The sequence below is a fragment of the Entelurus aequoreus genome, linkage group LG18, assembly GCF_033978785.1.
Source record: "Entelurus aequoreus isolate RoL-2023_Sb linkage group LG18, RoL_Eaeq_v1.1, whole genome shotgun sequence".
NCBI lineage: Eukaryota > Metazoa > Chordata > Actinopteri > Syngnathiformes > Syngnathidae > Entelurus > Entelurus aequoreus.
In genome coordinates this window covers 20,372,947-20,394,635 of record NC_084748.1, presented here as the reverse complement: position 1 = coordinate 20,394,635, position 21,689 = coordinate 20,372,947, and the positions used below count along the sequence as shown (strand labels likewise).

At 41.4% G+C, this 21,689-nt stretch overlaps 1 long non-coding RNA gene across 1 annotated transcript; it reads right to left on the bottom strand.

The window, feature by feature from the left end:
• Positions 1–2,861: 2,861 nt before the first annotated feature.
• On the bottom strand, positions 2,862–21,441 carry LOC133633535 (uncharacterized). Its single transcript, XR_009821769.1, has 3 exons — positions 21,308–21,441; positions 21,004–21,081; positions 2,862–3,183 (listed from the first exon to the last, which is right to left on the bottom strand). It is a non-coding gene; the product is annotated as an uncharacterized LOC133633535 (long non-coding RNA).
• Positions 21,442–21,689: the final 248 nt, after the last annotated feature.

The window sequence follows — 21,689 nt, the reverse complement described above, 5'->3', positions numbered from 1 at the left end:
CGAGGACTCTAAGGAAGTGTAGCCACTGCTGAGCCTTCTTGATGATTGATGAGGTGTTGATTGTCCAGGAAAAGTCGTTAGAGATGTGGACTCCAAGGTACCTGAAGGTGTGGACCCTCTCCACACGTTCGCCGTTGATGTAGAGGGGGGCAGGGTCGGTGCTTCTCCTCCTGAAGTCGACGATGATCTCTCTGGTCTTGCTGGTGTTGAGAGCGAGGTTGTTCTCCGAAGACCAGGCCGTCAGCTTCAGGACCTCCTCCCTGTAGGCAGCCTCGTCACCCCTGGAGATGAGCCCACTGTGGGCTGGACTGCCCACTGTGTGCTGGACTGCAGTCATGGGCGTAGAGGCAGTAGAGGAGGGGGCTCAGCACACAGCCCTGTGGGGAGCCGATGCTCAGCATGCGGGAGGATGAGAGCTGGTGGCCAATCTCACATTCTGGGGTCGGTCCGTTAGGAAGTCGCTTATCCAGGCGTTTGTGAGAGGGGGGAGGCCAAGAGTGTCCAGTTTATTGCAGAGTCTGTCAGGGATTATTGTATTGAAGGCAGAACTATAATCGACAAAGAGCATCCGGACGTAGCTCTGCTGCTGCTCCAGGTGGTTCAGAGCAGAGTGGAGAGCAACAGCGATTGCGTCCTCTGTGGATCTGTTCGCCCGGTATGCGAACTGGTGGGTGGGTCGAAGTCTGGAGGGATATGGTCCTTGATGTGCTGGAGAACCAGTCTCTCGAAGCACTTCATGATTACCGGAGTGAGGGCCACTGGTCGGTAATCATTCAGGCTGGTGATGGGAGACTTCTTCGGCACCGGGATTATTGTAGATGACTTCAGGCAGGATGGGATGACTGCCTGAGCCAGGGAGAGGTTGAAGATCCTGGTGAGGGGGGGAGCGAGCTGGTGGGCGCACGCCCTGAGCACCTTTCCAGGTACTCCATCTGGTCTGGCAGCCTTCCTGGGGTTCACAGCCAGGAGCACTCGTCTGACACTGTGCTCCTGTACAGTGAGTGGAGTGGTGCCGGAGCCCGGTGGGGGCAAGGGCAGGGCTGGAGCAGATGAGTGTCGCTGGGGGTTTTCGAAACGGGCAAAGAAACAGTTAAGCTCCTCTGCCAGTGTCGCACTCTGATCCGCAGTTGTCACATTGCAGCCTCTGAAGTTTGTGATGTCATGAATGCCCCGCCACACCTCCCGTGAGTTATTGCTGGACAGATGGGACTCTATGCACCTCCTGTGGTCCGCCTTTGCTTTTTTAATCCCTCTCTTCAGGTCGGCTCTAGCAGCACTGTACAGTGCCCTGTCCCCTGACCTGAAGGCTGCGTCGCGGGCCCTAAAGAGTGTGCGGACCTGGCTGGTCATCCAGGGTTTCTTGTTGGGGTAAACCCGGATGGTTTTTTCCACAGTCACATTCCCGATGCAGAACTGTATGTAGTCCAGCACCGTTCCTGTGGCTGTCTCCAGCTCCTGTTGTTGGAAGAGGTCCCAGTCTGTGTGTTGGAAGCAGTCCTGAAGTTTGGGGAGTGCATCGTCAGGCCAGGTCATAACAGTCTTTGTGATGGGCCTGGCCTGGCGTCTGATGGGGGTGTAGGTAGGAGAGAGCAGGAGGGAAAGATGGTCTGACTGTCCAAGCTGGGGGAGGGGTGTAGCTCTGTACGCGTGCTTCATGTTGGTATACACGTGGTCCAGGGTGTTCTTGCCCCTTGTAGAACACTTAACGTGCTGGTAGAACTTAGGGAGTACAGTCTTCAGATTGGCCTCATTAAAATCCCCTGCTGTGATATGAACACCGTCGGGGTGGGCCCGCTGCTGTTCGTTGACGGTGTTCAGCAGAAGAGAGAGCGCTGTGTTTACTTTGGCGTCCGGTGGAATATACACAGCCATGATGATAACAACAGACAGCTCTCTCGGGAGAAAAAAAGGCCGACATCTAACAGACATGTACTCTACGTCCGGGCAACAGTGCTGTTCAATGATTGTCCCGTTGTTGCACCAGTTCTCATGCATGTAAATACAGAGCCCCCCTCTGCTCTTACCGGAGTCCTTAGTTCTGTCCCGGGTGAGCAGAGTGCGGCCGGCTAGCTGCATGCTAGCATCGGGTAAATGAGATTCATGAAGTCGAAGGAACTGCCCAAGGTTCTCAAAGACAGAATTGTGGCAAGGCACAAATCTGGCCAAGGTTATAAAATAACTTCTGCAGCACTCAAGGTTCTTAAGAGCACAATGGCTTTCATAATCCTTAAATGGAAGAAGTTTGGGACTACCGCAACTTACTAGACATGGCTGTCCAGCCAAGCTGAGCAATCGTGGGACAAGAGCCTTGGTGAGGGAGGTAAAAAAGAAGCCAAAGATCACTGTGACTGAGCTCGAGTAGGGAGATTAGCGAAAGTTACACAAAGTGAACTATCACTGCAGCCCTCTACTCGTTGGGGCTTTATGGCAGAGTGGCCCGGCGGAGGCCTCTCCAATACATATGAAAGCCCGCATAGAGTTTGCCAAAAAACCCATGAAGGACTTCCCAGACTATGAGATACAAGATTTTCTGGTCTGATGAGACCGAGATTGAATTTTTGGCGTTAATTCTAAACGGTATGTGTATCACCAAGCACTGCTCATCACCTGCCAGATAAAATCCCAACAGTGAAACGTGGTGGTTGCAGCATTATGTTATGAGGGTGTTTTTCAGCTGCAGGTACAGGATGACTGGTTGCAATTGAAGGAAAGATGATCGTGGCCAAGTACAGGGATATCCTGGGAGAAAACCTCTTCCAGAATGTTCAGGACCTCAGACTGGGCCGAAGGTTCACCTTCCAACAAGACAATGACGCTAAGCATACAGCTGGAATAACAAAGGAGTGGCTTTGGAACAACTCTGTGACCATTTCTGCCTGGCCCAGCCGAGTCCCTCACCTAAACCCAAATGAGCATCTCTGAAAATTTGCCAAAAAAATGTTACTGTGAACGACTCTTCCTTGTTGTTGGGTTCTTTCTTGGACCAATATCACCATGTGACACCCTTCGGCTGAGGATTTACAAATATATTTTACTTTTCTCGTTGAGCACATAAATGGTTTCCTTTTCTCAGTCTCTGATGCTTTTTATCAGTCGCTCTTTCTGTCCTCTTCCTGTGCTTTTCAGCAGCCCGGGTGTCGTGTGTCCACTCCGTCAGACACCCTCTCATGCTCTCCGACGCTGCTAATAAAGAGATAGGTGATTAGATAACTCGTTCCAGCTGAGATATCCACTCACCTGCCATCCGCTTCACAGCCGCAGGTGACACGTGGACAGGGGCGTCACTAGCTTTTAAGGACAGGGGGGGCTTAGCCCTCAGGAGAAGCAGGATGCGAGCGAATGTAGCGCACGAGCACAAAACTTCACAAACGGCTAACAAAGACTTAGAAATTATTAATTGTTATTATTATTATTTCAGTCGGTTTAGTTTCAATCTGTGTTCAGTACAACAACAAACATGGGTTTGCACAGTGACATTTTGTTTACAGCATCAACAAGAAACAATTACTTGTATGATCCTTCAAGATACACTGAAACACAATGAAAGTCATGGGATTAGCCTCTATGTTATTCATTCACAACATAGAGGCTAATGCCACAATTTTCGCTCACAATACAATAATTGTTTGTTCCCAAATATTTTGAAGTTGCACAGATTACATTTTGGGCACATATGTGACTAAAATGGTTGTAAATTCAAGCCCTGGAAATATTACTTGATTACTTGAATTAAAGTAATATCTGGATCGGGATCGTTTGGCTTGTATATAATATATTTATATATATATATATATATATATATATATATATATATATATATATATATATATATATATATATATATATATATATATATATATATATATATATATATATATATATATATATATATATATATATATTATGGCAAGCCGTTAAGGAAATTAAATATATATGGAAGTCTGAATAGAAATGAGAAACGTTTATATATACTGTAAATAAGAAAGACTTAGTCTGCTGATCTGAAAAAGAGCCAAAGCTGTCAAAGAGCTGAGGGACCATCTTCAAAGTGCAATGCTGAAACAAATAATGCAAACAATAAAATGTAACTTCCAGGGCTTGAGATTAATGTAGTCCCGTCATCCCAGGGACGGTAAAAAAAATGCACGGGACGAAATGAAATGCTCCCCGGGACGATGGCTTTTAACCATTTTTTTTCTTTTTCCTTTAATGTATTTATTCATTTTACATTTTATATTAAATGTCTTGGTTTTTTCACCCTCTGAAAATCCTATGAAATGTTTAACAAGCCATCCTATAATAATACAACAGCTATTATTTTAACAATACAATAAAACAAATATATTTAATGATGTTGTTTTCATTATTTTAACAATAGGCTAATGTATATTACTTTATATAGATTCTACAAGAAACACAAAACTTAAAAACTAAATTATTTACAATTGCACACACAAGGTTCTTGTTCTGCAGTGCTGTGTGCTAATGTACTTCGTACACCTGCAGGACCGCAAGCAAGGTTGCAGAGAAAATGCGGACTGGATTTTGAGTGATGTGGGCATTTTCTGTATGAACAAGTGGAATGGATTGGATACCGACGCACTAAAGGGGCTCTCCACCTTACACTATGAAGTGAGGGTAAACTGAGTGAATAATGACAGGTTATATGATTATTTATTTAAACTCCTATTCGGGCCACTTTATAATGAATATGTCGGCATGTATTTGTAAAAAAATAAAATAAAAATAAAAAAAGTTTTGTTTTTTGGGGGTTTTTTTAACATTAAATTATTTAGGGGGGCTTAAGAACATTTTAGGGGGGCTAGGCCTAACAACGCCAATACGCGTGGACCACAGTTACTTTTCTACCTTTTTCTGTCAAGAGTGTACATAAATTACAAATAAAATTAACTTATTTTTATTTTAGCAAATGACTGCAATGAAGCAAATATTACAAAATTAAAGGGGTCTGAATACTCTTTGTACCCACTATACATTTGCATAGCCACACTGTCTGGCCTCTGTTACAGCAGCCGCAAGTTTTAAGGTTTTCTATCTCACTTTCAGTAATGTAAAATCTCTAGTATATAGTTTCATTTCAGGACTGTGAAGCACTGTAAAACTAAACAGACATAAATAAGGCATGGTAATTATAACTTAGATAAGATACACAAATTATTCCTGTGACATTCAACCAAATGCATATGCGCACATGTGCTAGCTCGATTCTAATTTACACTGAAAATCACATCTACACGCACACGATTAACATCAGAGATTTAGCATGACAATTTCGAAAACTCCAAATACAACAAAACATTAAACAACGACTTGAAGTGGGTGTGGCATGGATGATTGTTTGGCGCCCAATAAAAGACTTGATGGAGGATTCTTCAAAAGCAAGGCTTCAGTCAGCAGATGTTAAAGCAGCATTCCAGTCTAAAAGCTGATGTATATTTAGAAAATCTATCAGAATACGCACACTTTGCCAGGCCCTATGTCCTAGTAGTAAAAAAAAATCCTGAATCTAGATGGTGATTCAAATAAGCCCCAAAATGTTAATCACTTGTTCTTTATCCGATTTCTAAAATGTTCTAAAAGTTTAATAAAATGTGCCCTCACCTTTTTAAAGCTATTTTTAGCTGAATAAAACATAGTGAAGCCTCTTGTCTGTCTCCCACTATCTTTGTCTCTGTGGGGCCGCTAGCACAAGCACACGCAGACACGGAAATAAAGGTTGAACGTAAGCTAACGTAGTAGAAATGATGCAGATCAGCCCCAAAATCTAATCATTTGTTCCTTATACAATTTCTGACATTTCTTAAAGTTTTGATACAAATCGGCGTATAACTTTATGAACTGTCTAATGTGGAATGTTGAGGACATGCCTGCGCTGCTGACTTGTCTCCACCCAAGACGATCTCCGACTGGCCCCGCTATGGACTGGACTCTCACACTATTAACTAGATCCACTCAACGTCCATTGCACCGGTCGCCCAGGGGGGTCTCCACATCTGCAGTCGTCTCCAAGGTTTCTCATTGTAGCCAATTGGGTTGAGTTTTTTTCTTGCCCTGATGTGGGATCTGTGGGATGTCGTTGTGGCTTGTGCAGCCCTTTGAGACACTCGTGATTTAGGGCTACATGAATAAACGTTGATTGATTGATTGATTAAATAAACAGACTAAAGCCTTCTCTGGGTCTACTATCTGTGTCCTGTATCTAAAAACAAAGTACATATTCCATATGTAACTGTCAAGGGACACACTTTGTCTCATATTTTTATTATCGTGAAAATAACAATAGTCCGTAAAATAACAAGGCAAGGCAAGTTTATTTATAGAACACAATTCGTACACAAGGCAATTCAAAGTGCTTTACAAAATATTAGAAAAAGGCAAAAAAAAAATTGTCATAAAAAATCACAAATGAAATTAAAATAATAAAATATAATCATCATGAAAATTAAAGAGTATTTGAAATATTTTATATTAATATTAAATCAACAGACTTTTTCCAAACGACAATAGCTTAACTGCGACAGGCTAAGCCTGGGATGTTGAACACGGTTACATTGAGGGCCACATCGCAGTTATGGCTGCCCTAAGAGAGCCGCTTGTAACCGTATATAATTTATGAATATAAATGTATAAGAATTCACCTCATGATATTATAAAATTAATTGCTGTGCATTTGATTATTATATTTGTATACACTGTAAAAAAATTATATATTTTTCAGTAAAAAAAAACAAAAAAAAACTGGCAGCTGAGTCACCACAACTTCAGCGTAAAATGTACGATATTTTTTTACAGCATATTAATGTAAATGGAAAAACGATTCTATAGTTTTTTTTTACTGTAAAATCCTGGCAACTGAGCTGCCAGTTTTTTTTACTGTAAAATCTATTGTCATTTCTACAGTGTACAATTTGATTAATAACTTGCTTTGAATAACTCAAGCAGATATTTATTTTGTTTTAATTTTAAAAAGTTTGTAAATTAATAATAGTATTGTATTTGTTGCATTATTAGTTAATGAAGTTTAAAATATACCCAATAGCATGCAATACATGTATTTCTGTCTGTCACAATGAAAAAATTGCATTTAGTAAATGATACAATGCTTTATTGACTCATTTCAGGGCGTTTGTGGGCCGCCTTAATGATGTGGCGGGCCAAATGTGGCCCGCGGACTTGAGTTTGACACCTGTGGGCTAAGCCAATGGATGCCAGCGTTATCAATCGCTCACCTGTCTCACTCATTGTTGCTTTACTTTTCAGGCATCTGTTTAGTTCCACCATAGCTGCTGCCACTGCCTTAGCATGTCGGCAGCTAGTTAGCTAGAAATATATGCCTATCTTCTGCTAATTAAACTCCAAATGTGACTTTTTATCAAATGACAGTTTAAAAAGAAAAAAAAAAAGGAACAATTGCTAGGTTGCACCTTGAACGTAGCACTAAAACAAGTGAGAGTGAGTGTAGAGTTTGTGAAGAAAATGCCGTACTGCTGTTCTGTTCTTGGGTGTTCTAATTGTTCAAATAGAGAGATATAAAAGAGCTTTCTTGAGTCCCAAAAAAAGTATTTCACAAATGTTATAAAGTCAGGGAAAAAACTTAAGTGTGTGTAACCCATATGGAAATATAGTGTCACTAATATATTCTCCTATTATTCATTTCTAATCTATGGTGTGCCAAAGTCACTTTGGTCACTTAAAAAATGTTAAACTTGATGTGTCAAAGTCATGTGGTCACTACAGGGTTAAATTAATGATACATGCACGCAGCACGTTATTCACATGTTGGCCAGTAGAGGTCGCATGCACCTTTCTCATTCCAGACATTCCTTCACTGAACGTCAAAGAGTGAAGGCACGAGTCATATCGTTGTGTTACAAAGACAAGGTTTATAAGTTAAAATACTTGTCACTCCTCAAACCGAGTGTTGGAAAAGCAGCATAAGATAGCCTGGTTCCAGTGGGAGCTGGATTGCTGTGTTTTGTGCTGCTGAGAACTTCAATTGGTTTTTGTATGATCCTGAAGTCTGGTTCCAAACTGGACTTGAGTTATGATGGCGAGCCAGTCCCAGTGAGTGAGAGTCTGCGGAGAGGGAGCGTTTGGATGTGGTGTGGCCAGCTGCATCGGTCTCCACACTCTGCAGCGACCTATAACTGAACTGATCCACCATCAGAGTCGCAAGTATCGAACCGAATCAGTATGGAATAACGGATTACAATAGAACTAAGGATTCCCAACCAAGGAATATAGACAGTGTTCAATTCATTACTACCCGGGTAGAATTTACTTTTTCAAAGGACAATTTAAAAAGGACATTTCTTCTATTTTGCTACTTTTGAATTTTTGCAACAGAGCTCTATTTTTATTTATTTTTGGGGGGTATTTACAATTTAAAAAGCACACTGTTCATGTGTTATTGTTTATTATTGTGCAATAAATTTGCCAGCAGTTGTTCTGTGGTCCACTAAGTACGTAACGTCTCATTGCGAGTCTCTCAATTATACAGCCAAGAACCTAGTAATCTTAATTGTTGTACTAACCTGCTATCCTACAGTAGGGGTGCTACACACTTGGCGAGCCAGCCAGGAGCGCTGTGATTCCGAATTCATACTGTACGTACAATACAGAACAGCTCTGGCAACGTTTATTCACAAATTTTGTAATACCTCTGACTTTACACTTGAAATATGGATGTCATTAAGTCTGAAAACATTAAGGTACCCAGTTCAGTACTGGTCAGTGGCATGTCTGGTACTGAAGTAGATGAGGAGGTATTTGACTTTTTGAATCAATATGGGTCCATTGAAAGAGTGGTTAAAATTGACAGTTCCGATGCTAAATTCCCAAATTCTGCTATTGTTGAGTTTAAATCTGGGGAAGGTGTTAGTGTTCTTGCACGTGATTTACCATATAACAGACCTTCTTCAGATGACAAAATTACACACTATGTGCAACTTTTATCTAGTGTTTATGCTGCTAATGCAGGTTCGAACATAACCAAATTCTACCTGTGTGAGCTTGAAAGCATTGCAAAATTGAGTGGCACAGACTTTGAGAAAATCCTGCGAGAGGAGTTGGCCAGAATTCAAGAAAGCAGGCCAGCTCAACGAGATGAGGATGTTGAGCACCAAACCCCCTCGTCTACTCCTCACAAGAGTGGAGTTGAACCAGCATCAGTCCAAACCCCAACTCAGTCCACTCTAAATATGAATGCGGTCCCACTTAGACAAACCCTGCCTAGTGGTGCCAGATCACCCTTTCAGCTACCACTTGACCAAATTAACACACCTGAGGTGCAGAGAATGGTCGTGGAGCATATTGTAAAGAGCAGTGACATGTCGTCAACACACCATGCCAGGTTGAGGCCTTTCTCTGGGAAAACTCCCTGCCCCAGCCTGGAAGTCGATTATGACACTTGGCGTAGTAATGTCGAGTTCTACTTCAGCGATTCCACAATCCCTGACAAGCAAGTGGTCAGAAGGATTGTAGAAAGTCTCCTTCCTCCAGCTGTAAATGTTGTAAAGCATCTTGGGCCCCAGTCGAGCCCACGTGACTATTTGCATGCTCTTGACTCAGCCTACGGTACTGTGGATGATGCTGATGAGCTCTTTGCAGCATTCCTTACCACCGACGCAGAGCCGGGTGAAAAGGCTTCTGCTTATTTACATCGTCTACAGTCAATACTGAGCAAAGTAGTCAAGAGGAATGGCATTCCTGCCAGCGACGCAGACCGGCAACTGCTGAAACAGTTCTGCAGGGGATGTTTCAACAATAGTTTAATCACACATCTTCAGCTGTCCCAACTGCAGAAGGATGCCCCACCCTCATTCTCCGAGTTGTTGCTCTTAGTGAGGACGGAGGAAGACAAGCAGGCTGCCAGATCTCGTCGTATGAAGCAACATGTTGGATTTCACAAAGCTCAAGTGCAGTCTAATAATGTGAACGTGTACAAATCTGATACAGATGAGAGGGACGTAGCAGCCGTTGCTGTAAAGTACAACCATAATGAAAGTACAAAGAAAATACAAAAACAACTTGCACAACTTCAAGCCCAGTTGGCAAACCTGAAAGCGTCCATGGATGAATCTTCCACAAAGGCTACCTCCAAGGGAGCTAAGCAAAATAAACCCAAGGAAAGAGAGCCTAAGACTGAGGCTGTCCTAAGAGGCAAAAAGAGACCACGAGCGTGGTATTGCTTTAACTGTGGCGAAGATGGACATATAGCGCCAGCTTGTCCCAACGAGCCCAACCCGGAGGTTGTTGAGGCTAAACGCCAAGAACTCAAAGAGAAACAAAAGCTGTGGGACGAACAAAGCAAACAGGATTTATAAATCATGTTCCTGTTGAGGAGCAAACAGGAACAAAGACTAACACAAGCTCCAAACAAAATGTTTCAAGTTATTCTCACAGAACCAAGCACCAATCTAAAATACCAAAAGGTTTAATTGGCAACAAATGCATCAGTAATGTGACTGTGTCAGGTGTAAATTGTAACTGCCTTCTTGACACAGGGTCTCAGGTGACCACAATTTCAAACTCATTCTACACAGAGCACTTGTCAGAACAGCCTATCCAGCCATTCAATCTTCTTGATGTGGAAGGTGCTAATGGTCAGTCTGTCCCATATTTGGGCTATGTAGAAGTCAGTATTAGGTTGCCAAAAGAGTTTATTGATACTGCACCCGAAGTGAACACTCTAGCATTAGTTGTCCCTGATCAACGCTCCAACAGTGACCTTCCTGTTCTAATAGGGACCAACTTACTTGATGTATTATATGATGAAGAGTGCCAATACAACACTCAAAAGACCACTTCAACTGTTCATGGCTACAAACAAATCCTCAGTGCACTTGAATTTAGACAAAAGCTAAAGAGCACTGGGCAAATAGGTCTAATGACACTCAAAGCGAAACCGCAGAAAGTTATTCCTGCACATGATAAAGTCCTTGTGGAAGGCCAGGTCAATGTCAATCTTGCAAATACGGAGAAATTGGCAGTTCTGGAACAGCCAAGAAAGTCTGTCTTACCTGGTGGCATTTTCGTTGACTGTTGCCTCGTCACTTTGCCCCAGCAGCCTCAGCACAAGTTGGCTGTTTGGCTGAGAAACGAGACAGACCATGACATAACACTACCCACAAACTGTATTGTCGCAGAACTGCATGTTCCTGATAAGATTGTTGAAAAAAGTCCATTACCTGACAAGAATGCAGCTACTGTGAACTGTTGTAGTGCAACATTTTCTCCAAATCAGTCCACAAACAACACCCTGACATTTGACTTCGGCAATTCTCCTCTACCAGAGGAATGGAAAACCAGAGTCACAGAGAAACTCAATGGTTACTCTGATGTGTTCGCACATCATGACCTTGATTTTGGTCATGCCACCAAAGTCAAGCATCGTATCAAGCTCAAGGACGAGACGCCTTTTAAACAGCGTTCAAGACCCATACATCCCAATGACTATGAGGCTGTGAGGAAACACCTTAAAACACTGCTAGAAGCTGGTGTGATACAGGAGTCCGAGTCACCCTACTCGTCACCCATAGTCGTTGTAAAGAAAAAGAACGGTGATGTCCGACTTTGTGTCGATTACCGTAAGTTGAATACGCAAACCATAAAGGATGCTTATGCACTACCAAACCTCGAAGAAGCATTCTCCGCCCTCACCGGGTCACAGTGGTTTTCCGTAATGGACCTCAAGTCCGGATATTACCAAATTGGTATGGAAGAGAGTGACAAAGCCAAGACTGCTTTTGTCTGTCCCCTGGGGTTTTGGGAGTTCAACCGTATGCCCCAGGGGATAACCAATGCGCCGAGTACATTTCAGCGCCTAATGGAGAAATGCATGGGTGACATTAACCTGAAAGAGGTGCTTGTGTTTCTTGATGATCTCATTGTGTTCTCTGCCTCCCTGGAGGAACATGAGGCCAGGCTTCTGCACGTCCTTCAACGGCTAAGAGAATATGGTCTCAAGCTTTCTCCCGAGAAGTGCAGATTCTTCCAAACGTCTGTACGTTATCTTGGACACATCGTCTCAAGAGATGGTGTCGAGACTGATCCCGAGAAAGTCATTGCACTGAAAATGTGGCCAAGGCCACAGACCCTAAAAGAATTGAAGTCCTTTTTAGGCTTCGCCGGCTATTATCGCCGCTTTGTCAAGGACTATTCTAAAATAGTGAAGCCCCTAAACAGTCTCACTTCTGGCTATCCACCTCTCAGAAAAGGCCAGAAGATGACGACATGTAAAGGGAAATATTTCAATCCAAAAGAGCCGTTCGCAGAACGATGGACACCTGCTTGTCAGGACGCTTTTGAATGCATCATAGAGAAGCTCACATCTTCTCCGATCCTGGGGTTCGCAGATGCAAAGCTCCCCTATACACTGCATACGGATGCTAGTACTACTGGTTTAGGAGCTGCTTTATACCAAGAGCAGGACGGCCAATCAAGGGTCATCGCCTATGCCAGTAGGGGCCTTTCATCTAGTGAGGCCAGATATCCAGCACACAAGCTGGAGTTTCTAGCTTTAAAATGGGCAATCCTAGAGAAGTTCCAGGACTATCTCTATGGTAACAACTTCACTGTGGTAACGGATAACAATCCGTTAACTTACATACTCACCTCAGCTAAGCTAGATTCTGCCAGTTATCGCTGGCTAGCAGCCCTTTCTACGTTCAATTTCAACATCAAGTACAGGGCTGGAAAGAGCAATCAAGATGCCGATGGTCTCTCCAGGCGACCGCATGGAATGCTGGTTGAGGATGACGCTTCACTGGAAGAAAGAGAGAGAATAAAGCGGTTCACCTCACATCATCTATCATCGTCACCTGACCATCTAAACTTACCTGAAGATGCAGTTACAGCCCTTTGTCACCGACACCTGATAAGAGAAACCGACAACTTACCTTCCATCACGTTGGTTGAATCCCTAGCTCTCAACGCCAACGCTGTTCCAGACATCTACAGTGATGAAGAATTATTAGGTCATGTGACAGTACCCATCTTCAGTGAGGATGACCTCCGAGAACGTCAGGAAGCTGATCCTGCCATCAAACATGTTATTCATCTGTTGGAATCTGGAGGCCCAGTACCTCGGAACATTGGTCCTAATTCTCCTGAACTCACACTGATGCTCAAGGAGTGGAAGCGCCTTGAGATGAGAGACGGTCTCCTGTACAGGAAGCGGAAATGTGAAGAGGAAACGATCTATCAACTCGTTCTTCCAGAGTCCCTCAGAGTCACTGTACTCAAGTGTCTCCATGATGACATGGGACACATGGGCATAGACCGTACCATTGACTTAGTACGGTCAAGATTCTACTGGCCACGAATGGCTGCGGATGTTGAGCACAAGGTCAAAACCTGTGGCCGTTGTGTTAGGAGGAAGACTCCGCCTGAGAAAGCAGCACCGCTGGTCAGTATCCAGACAAATAGGCCAATGCAATTAGTCTGCATGGACTACCTATCACTGGAGCCTGATTCCCACAATACTAAGGACATTCTGGTCATCACAGACCACTTTACAAAATATGCAGTAGCCATACCCACGAAAGATCAAAAAGCTACTACTGTTGCAAAGTGTCTGTGGGAGCAGTTCCTGGTTCACTACGGCTTTCCTGAACGCTTGCACAGTGATCAGGGAAGAGATTTCGAATCCCACACTATTAAAGAACTGTGTGCCATAGCCGGTATCAAGAAAGTGAGAACCAGTCCTTATCACCCGAGGGGAAACCCGGTTGAGCGGTTCAACCGCACGCTTCTTGGCATGTTGGGTACTCTGAAAGAAAAAGAGAAGAGTCACTGGCGTGATTTCGTTAAACCACTCACACATGCCTACAACTGTACCAGAAGCGAGGTCACCGGGTTCAGTCCCTATGAGTTAATGTTTGGGAGACAACCCAGGCTTCCAGTCGATATTGCATTCAACCTACCCGTAAGGGAAGGAACACCAGTATCTCACTCCCAATATGTGCGAAATCTCAAGTCTCGACTGGAGGAGAGTTATCAAACAGCCATTGAAAACTCCCAGAAGGTTGCTGAGAGGAATAAGCAGCAGTGGAATAAACGAGTCAGAGAGTCTGCACTTGAAGTGGGAGATAGAGTACTGGTGAGAAATGTCCGTCTGAGGAACAAACACAAACTCGCTGACAAGTGGGAGTCCGCTGTGTACAGTGTCTTACAACAGATGGGCGACTTACCTGTTTACAAGGTTCAGCCAGTAGATGAAGATGGTCCAGTCCGCACTTTACACAGGGATCTTCTGCTGCCATGCGGGCAATTGGTTGAAGTCGAGGATGAGGAACCCAATCAGCCAAGGCCGATTCGTCGTCCCAGGACAAGACAATGTTCTCCTCAGGTCCAAGAAGAGGAAAGTTCTGAGTCTGAAGAGGAGTACACAGTCCTTCCCGAGGAAACCTCAGCTCTCACTGAGAAGAGATTTACAAAGGTCTATGACATCCCTAAACAGCTGGTTGTAGCTGACAATCCTCCCACAGAAAAGGAAGTGGGCGAGACACTACAAACCCAATCACAAGTGGAGTCCTCTGCTGGTAATGAGCCTGCGTTGCCAGTTGAAAAAGAAAAGGAATTTCCTGAAGTGGTTGGAGATCACCAGTTGGAGAGTAATGAAAATGGAAAACCGGGAAATGACACTGAAATTCCAGAAGCTCAAGATACTCAAGGCGAGGGAACCGACTTACCTGATGACTGTGGGGAAGGCAATATGGTACGCCGATCTATAAGGTCACGGCGGCCACCAGACCGATTGAACTACCCACTGTTGGGTAAACCCTTCATCTCTTTTGCTCAAAGTCTTTTAGACAGTTTCAATCACGCACTTATTTCCTTAGGTGACTACGACAGTCATGAGGTTATAGCAATTTGAGTCAAGATGTTATAGCACATGAAGGGACTCATGCTGACTTAAGGGGGGAGTGTGTAACCCATATGGAAATATAGTGTCACTAATATATTCTCCTATTATTCATTTCTAATCTATGGTGTGCCAAAGTCACTTTGGTCACTTAAAAAATGTTAAACTTGATGTGTCAAAGTCATGTGGTCACTACAGGGTTAAATTAATGATACATGCACGCAGCACGTTATTCACATGTTGGCCAGTAGAGGTCGCATGCACCTTTCTCATTCCAGACATTCCTTCACTGAACGTCAAAGAGTGAAGGCACGAGTCATATCGTTGTGTTACAAAGACAAGGTTTATAAGTTAAAATACTTGTCACTCCTCAAACCGAGTGTTGGAAAAGCAGCATAAGATAGCCTGGTTCCAGTGGGAGCTGGATTGCTGTGTTTTGTGCTGCTGAGAACTTCAATTGGTTTTTGTATGATCCTGAAGTCTGGTTCCAAACTGGACTTGAGTTATGATGGCGAGCCAGTCCCAGTGAGTGAGAGTCTGCGGAGAGGGAGCGTTTGGATGTGGTGTGGCCAGCTGCATCGGTCTCCACACTCTGCAGCGACCTATAACTGAACTGATCCACCATCAGAGTCGCAAGTATCGAACCGAATCAGTATGGAATAACGGATTACAATAGAACTAAGGATTCCCAACCAAGGAATATAGACAGTGTTCAATTCATTACTACCCGGGTAGAATTTACTTTTTCAAAGGACAATTTAAAAAGGACATTTCTTCTATTTTGCTACTTTTGAATTTTTGCAACAGAGCTCTATTTTTATTTATTTTTGGGGGGTATTTACAATTTAAAAAGCACACTGTTCATGTGTTATTGTTTATTATTGTGCAATAAATTTGCCAGCAGTTGTTCTGTGGTCCACTAAGTACGTAACGTCTCATTGCGAGTCTCTCAATTATACAGCCAAGAACCTAGTAATCTTAATTGTTGTACTAACCTGCTATCCTACAGTAGGGGTGCTACATGTGTCAAAGGAAATGGCTCTTAAAAATATCACTTTCATGATCTTGTTGAATACAATCGGACCATGCTCGTGTCTGCAGCGATCACTTTGTAAAATGTTTGTTTGAACATTTGATTTGTCAGAGAAACTTTCTGTACTGATATCAAGTTCATTCTCTACTCTATAATTAGTGTTTGAGAACATAAATAAATGTAAAGAAAGGACAAGAGACCACATTGGTTTGTATTCTTTTGTGGCTGCTATACTTAAATATAACTACAAAGACTTGGTTGTGCAAATAAACTAACGTCATGTCTTAGTAATAAATATAGTGATCGTTGGTCTAATCCACCGTATTTTCATTGTTTAATTTTAAAACAGAAACTAAAAGCTAAGTTGTTGTGCAGGAAAGTCAAGTGCAATGTTCCCTCTAATTGTTCATGTGTCTGAGCAAACACAAAAACTCCCTGAGCATTCAGTGGAGCACATGTGAGCAACATCACACGTGGCAATACCAGCAGCACACCTGTCTCAAACCAATCTTTTATAATAACACTCAAATGAGAGGAGTTATTTTCATGAGATTATTTTGTAATATTAGTGATTTGGCCCACTTGTAATGAAAATAAAATAAATCTTGTTTTTAATTAAGCTATGGATTAGTATTGTACAATATGTCTGGGTGGGGGTCCTGCTTTGGAAATCATGTGTACCCCTTTCAGAGATCACATTTAGTTGCCCTTAACCATCCTCATGTTGCACAATGAAATGTAAGCATAGGATGAAGTGTGCATTCCTGTAACTTTCTCTATCAACAGCATTCCATGATTAATATAAATAAATTAACATTAATAATAAATGACAGTAGAATAAGCACACGTATGACTTTTTTTGGGAGGGCCCCTGAAATTTGAGAGTCTCCCAGGAGGGTTGGCAAGTATGAGTATTAGCGGTGAATGTGGTGTTACCGCGGCACCGCCGCTGAATATAATCGGCGGGCCAGCTCTTGTGTTAATTTGATATCGCCTCAAGGGATAAGTGAAATTACACGGCGGGCCAAATTTGACACCCATGATCGTCACGTCCGCTTTTCACCCAGTCTAGCGAATGCTGGCCAAGTCACATAATACGTGCGGCTTCAGCACGCACACACATAGTGTAACTTTGTGTGGTGTTTGAGTTGTCCAACTTTTTGTGTGGCCATAAGCGCACCAGTGGCTTAGTGGTATGCGTGTTGGTGACAGATGACAAGTTGGTTTTGGCCTGGTTTGTAGGGCATATATAAGTATATATATATAGTAGAAATAAGTATATATATATATATATATATATATATATATATATATATATATATATATATATATATATATATATATATATATATACCGGTATATATATATATATATATATATATATATATATATATATATATATATATATATATATATATATATATATATATATATATATATATAAGACCCCTGGTTTAAATGTTTTAAAAATGAGTGTATCCATCCCATTTTAAATGTTTTTTCATGATTGCTTATATATTTGCCTTTAAACCTTTCAAATTGCGCCCAAATCTGCACTTATGCAGGTAGATAAAAAGTAGCCTAAAGGGGCTTTAGAAACCCGGAAGTGCCTCTAAGTCACGTGATTGCAACCCAGCAATTAGGAACGTTTGGAGATACGTTTTGTCCAAGGTGGAAACTACATGTGGCTATGAGGTACATGTTAATTTACAAAACCCAAAACCGGTGAAGTTGGCACGTTGTGTAATTCATAAATAAAAACATCCATCTTCATCCATCAGCGAAGCCGGCGGCGTTTCTGGGTGTTGTTGATAATACGCTTTCGCTTTGCATAATAGAGTTTTAACATGTACTTACAGATGTAGCGACGAACTGTAGTTACTGACAGTGGTTTTCTGAAGCCCATGTGGTGATATCCTTTACACACCAATGTCGGTTTTTAATCCAAGGTCACGGGCATTCAAAGTTACGTGCAGACATTTCTCCAGATTCTTTGAATCTTTTTATGATATTACAGACCTTAGCTGGTGAAATCCCTAAATTCCTTGCAATAGCTTGTTGAGAAATGTTGTTCTTATACTGTTCGACAATTTGCTCACGCATTTGTTCACAAAGCAGTGACCCTCGCCCCATCCTTGTTTGTGAATGACTGAGCATTTCATGGAAGCTGCTTTTATACACAGTCTGGCACCCACCTGTTCCCAATTAGCCTGTTCACTTGTGGGATTTTCCAAATAAGTGTTTGATGAGCATTCCTCAACTTTCTCAGTCTTTTTTGCCACTTGTGCCACCTTTTTTGAAACATGTTGCAGACATCAAATTCAAAATTACCGCATTTTTCAGAGTATAAGTCGCACAGGCCGAAAATGCATAACAAAGAAGGAAAACAACATATATAAGTCGCACTTGAGTATAAGTCGCATTTTTGGGGGAAATGTATTTGATAAAACCCAACACCAAGAATAGACATTTGAAAGGCAATTTAAAATAAATAAAGAATAGTGAACATTGTTAGTGCGTCTGCCTCACAATACGAAGGTCCTGAGTAGTCGTGAGTTCAATCCCGGCCTCTGGATCTTTCTGTGTGGAGTTTGCATGTTCTCCCCGTGACTGCGTGGGTTCCCTCCGGGTACTCCGGCTTCCTCCCACCTCCAAAGACATGCACCTGGGGATAAGTTGATTGGCAACACCAAATTGGCCCTAGTGTGTGAATGTGAGTGTGAATGTTGTCTGTCTATCTGTGTTGGCCCTACGATGAGGTGGCGACTTGTCCAGGGTGTACCCCGCCTTCCGCCCGATTGTAGCTGAGATAGGCTCCAGCGCCCCCCGCGACCCCGAAGGGAATAAGCGGTAGAAAATGGATGGATGGATGGATAGTGAACAACAGGCTGAATAAGTGTACGTTATATGACGCATAAATAACCAACTGAGAACGTGCCTGGTATGTTAACGTAACATATTATTGTAAGAGTCATTCAAATAACTACGTTTGTATAACATATAGAACATGCTATACGTTTACCAAACAATCTGTCACTCCTAATCGCTAAATCCGATGAAATCTTATACGTCTAGTCTCTTACGTGAATGAGCTAAATAATATTATTTGATATTTTACGGTAATGTGTTAATAATTTCACACATAAGTCGCTCCTGAGTATAAGTCGCACCCCCGGCCAAACTATGAAAAAAAACTGCGACTTATAGTCCGAAAAATATGGTAGCTAATATTTGCAAAAAATAACGTTTTCCAGTCCGAAAATTAGTTTCTCAGTTCGAAAATTCAATACCTTGTCTTTGCAGTCTATTCAATTGAATATAGATTGCAAATGATTTGCAAATCATTGTTTTCTGTTTTTATTCATGATTTACACAACGTGCCAACTTCACTGGTTTTGGGGTTTGTAGTATAAAGTGTCATTCAACAAATCTGCTCACTCGTCTTGTTCTCAAAACACTAGTCTACTTTGTTGAACATTATAAACATTCTATTCTATTCTATTCTATTCTATAATGTGTCCAGCTTTATGATAGTGAAACTACAGGAGTCTATCTGGTAATACAATAACTCATCAAACGGTCAAATAATATTTGTTTCAACTCTTAATATGTTTAGTGTTCAATTCTGACATTATGCTTCTATTTAATGACAGACACAATATAGCATAAAGACAATAACCACACTGTCAGAAGGAAAATCGCCTTCATAAATAAAGCACAATTGACATGTTGCCACAAAACACATAATACACAAATATGGCACCTCTTTTTTAGTCAAAGTAGTTCTCATAGTCATCATCATCATCTCCCTTTGTTTACAAAACGTTATAAAAGTCCATATACTTAACAATTCTGTATGAATTGTAAGTGGGAGGAAACTCCCAGGAAGCTGTAATAGCTTATAAGCAGTGGTCCCAATACAGTACATGTAAGATAATAAGGTACAACATTATTAACATTGTCACATGCTTACATCCTAAAACTTTCTAAAAATGTCCTAAATAATTTCATACATTCACATATCCTTCAATAAAGTACTGTAACTTTTCTTCCTAAATGTATTCTCTCTTTCTATTTTTTGGGGGGAAAAAATATATGTACTCCATTTAATCGCAAATGATGTTAACTCAAATATTAATTAATCATTTAATAATACTAATTATGCAAAATATATTATCAAACATTCAAACTATTTTTTAAATAAAATAAATACTAATAATAATAATAAATTCAAAGCAAGTTATCCATCAAATTGTGCAATGTAAAAGTATCAATAAATTTCATGGTAAAATTGTGAAATTTACTGTGTTTTATACAGTTTTGGCATTTTAAGTAATACACTGAAAAATCTACAGTTGTTGATTTGCGGTAAAAGAAAAAATCAATAAAACTTGTAGCTCAGGTGCAAAAATGTTACTGTAAAATTGCTGTTTTTTTTATCTACAGTAAAAAAACAAATGTACATTTAACAGTAAAATTCTGGCAACTGAGCTGACCGGTTTTTTTTTACCATAAAAACAGCAGTATTGTTTTTCCATTTACAGTAATATACACTACTTTTTGAGGTGAAATTATTGCAACTTACCATATTTTTTGTACATTTTAGTTTTTAAAAATCTAATAATAAAATGCATTAAAAAATTGTGAAACAATAGTATTTACTGTTATAAGCGGCCCTCTGGGGCCAAACATAATTGCGATGTGGCCCTCAGTAAAAACGACTTTGACACCTCTGACTGTCTGAAGGCCTATTGTGGGCAGGGGCGCCGCTAGGGATTTTGGGCCCCATAAAAGAATCTTTACAGGGCCCCCAACACAGCGGCAACATTTTTTGATGCTATTTTACATACATTATGCATTTTAATGGTATTTTTGACTATCATTACCATATTTTTGAAAGAAGAACAGCATCACAGTTGACATGTACAGTAGGGGAAGAACTGAGCATTCTGAATACAATGGAATTCATTTTGAGTCATTTATTTGCTGCACCATTGATTCTTGAGACTGTAGTAAAATGTATTACATTTTGTATTATATTATTATTATTATTATTATTATTTCAACACACACAGCTGCTCACCTCCTTCCTCATGTGGGGGTACTGGGGCTGATTCAGAGGGCTGACAGACAGCTGCTGCTGCTGCTGGTGCACTTGACTCTGTTCAGAATGAGGCATCATTTTGACAGAGGGGAGATCAACTATTATTGAATAAGAACAGCTTGATAAATGTTTGACTGGATTGATTATTTAACTAATATAGCAGTAAAATGTAAAAATCCAGAGTTTTCTTGAGCTAACATGGTGAGAAAAGTGAGCTAGCTTATTACCACAGACAGGGACAAAGTTAATATGCATAACTTTCCACCACAACTAACAAACCCACCTTTTTTTGGAAATATTGGGTGACATATTGTCGACCCTTCAACTCCTTCTCCTCTCTTATTTTATTTTCCTTTCTTTTTTGGCTGCCTGATTTTTGAGTGTTACTGCTGTTCTCCTCCGCTTTGCCCGCTGTGGCGCTGTCTGTGACTAATAGCTGGTGCTCTACCTGCAGCTGATCCAGTCGGACTGAACCATTTTACGTAAATAGAGGGGGGCAAGGGAGGGCCCTGCATGTGTTGATGCTTCCAAAACAAATAAAGGTATTGTTACCAGGACATGGAAAATAAAACATGTGTGATTATATGTTAGTTTATAACTTAGTGTCATTATTTTTTCTGTATTATAATTTCATCATCATTAGGGGCCTCTCTGGGCCCCCCTCC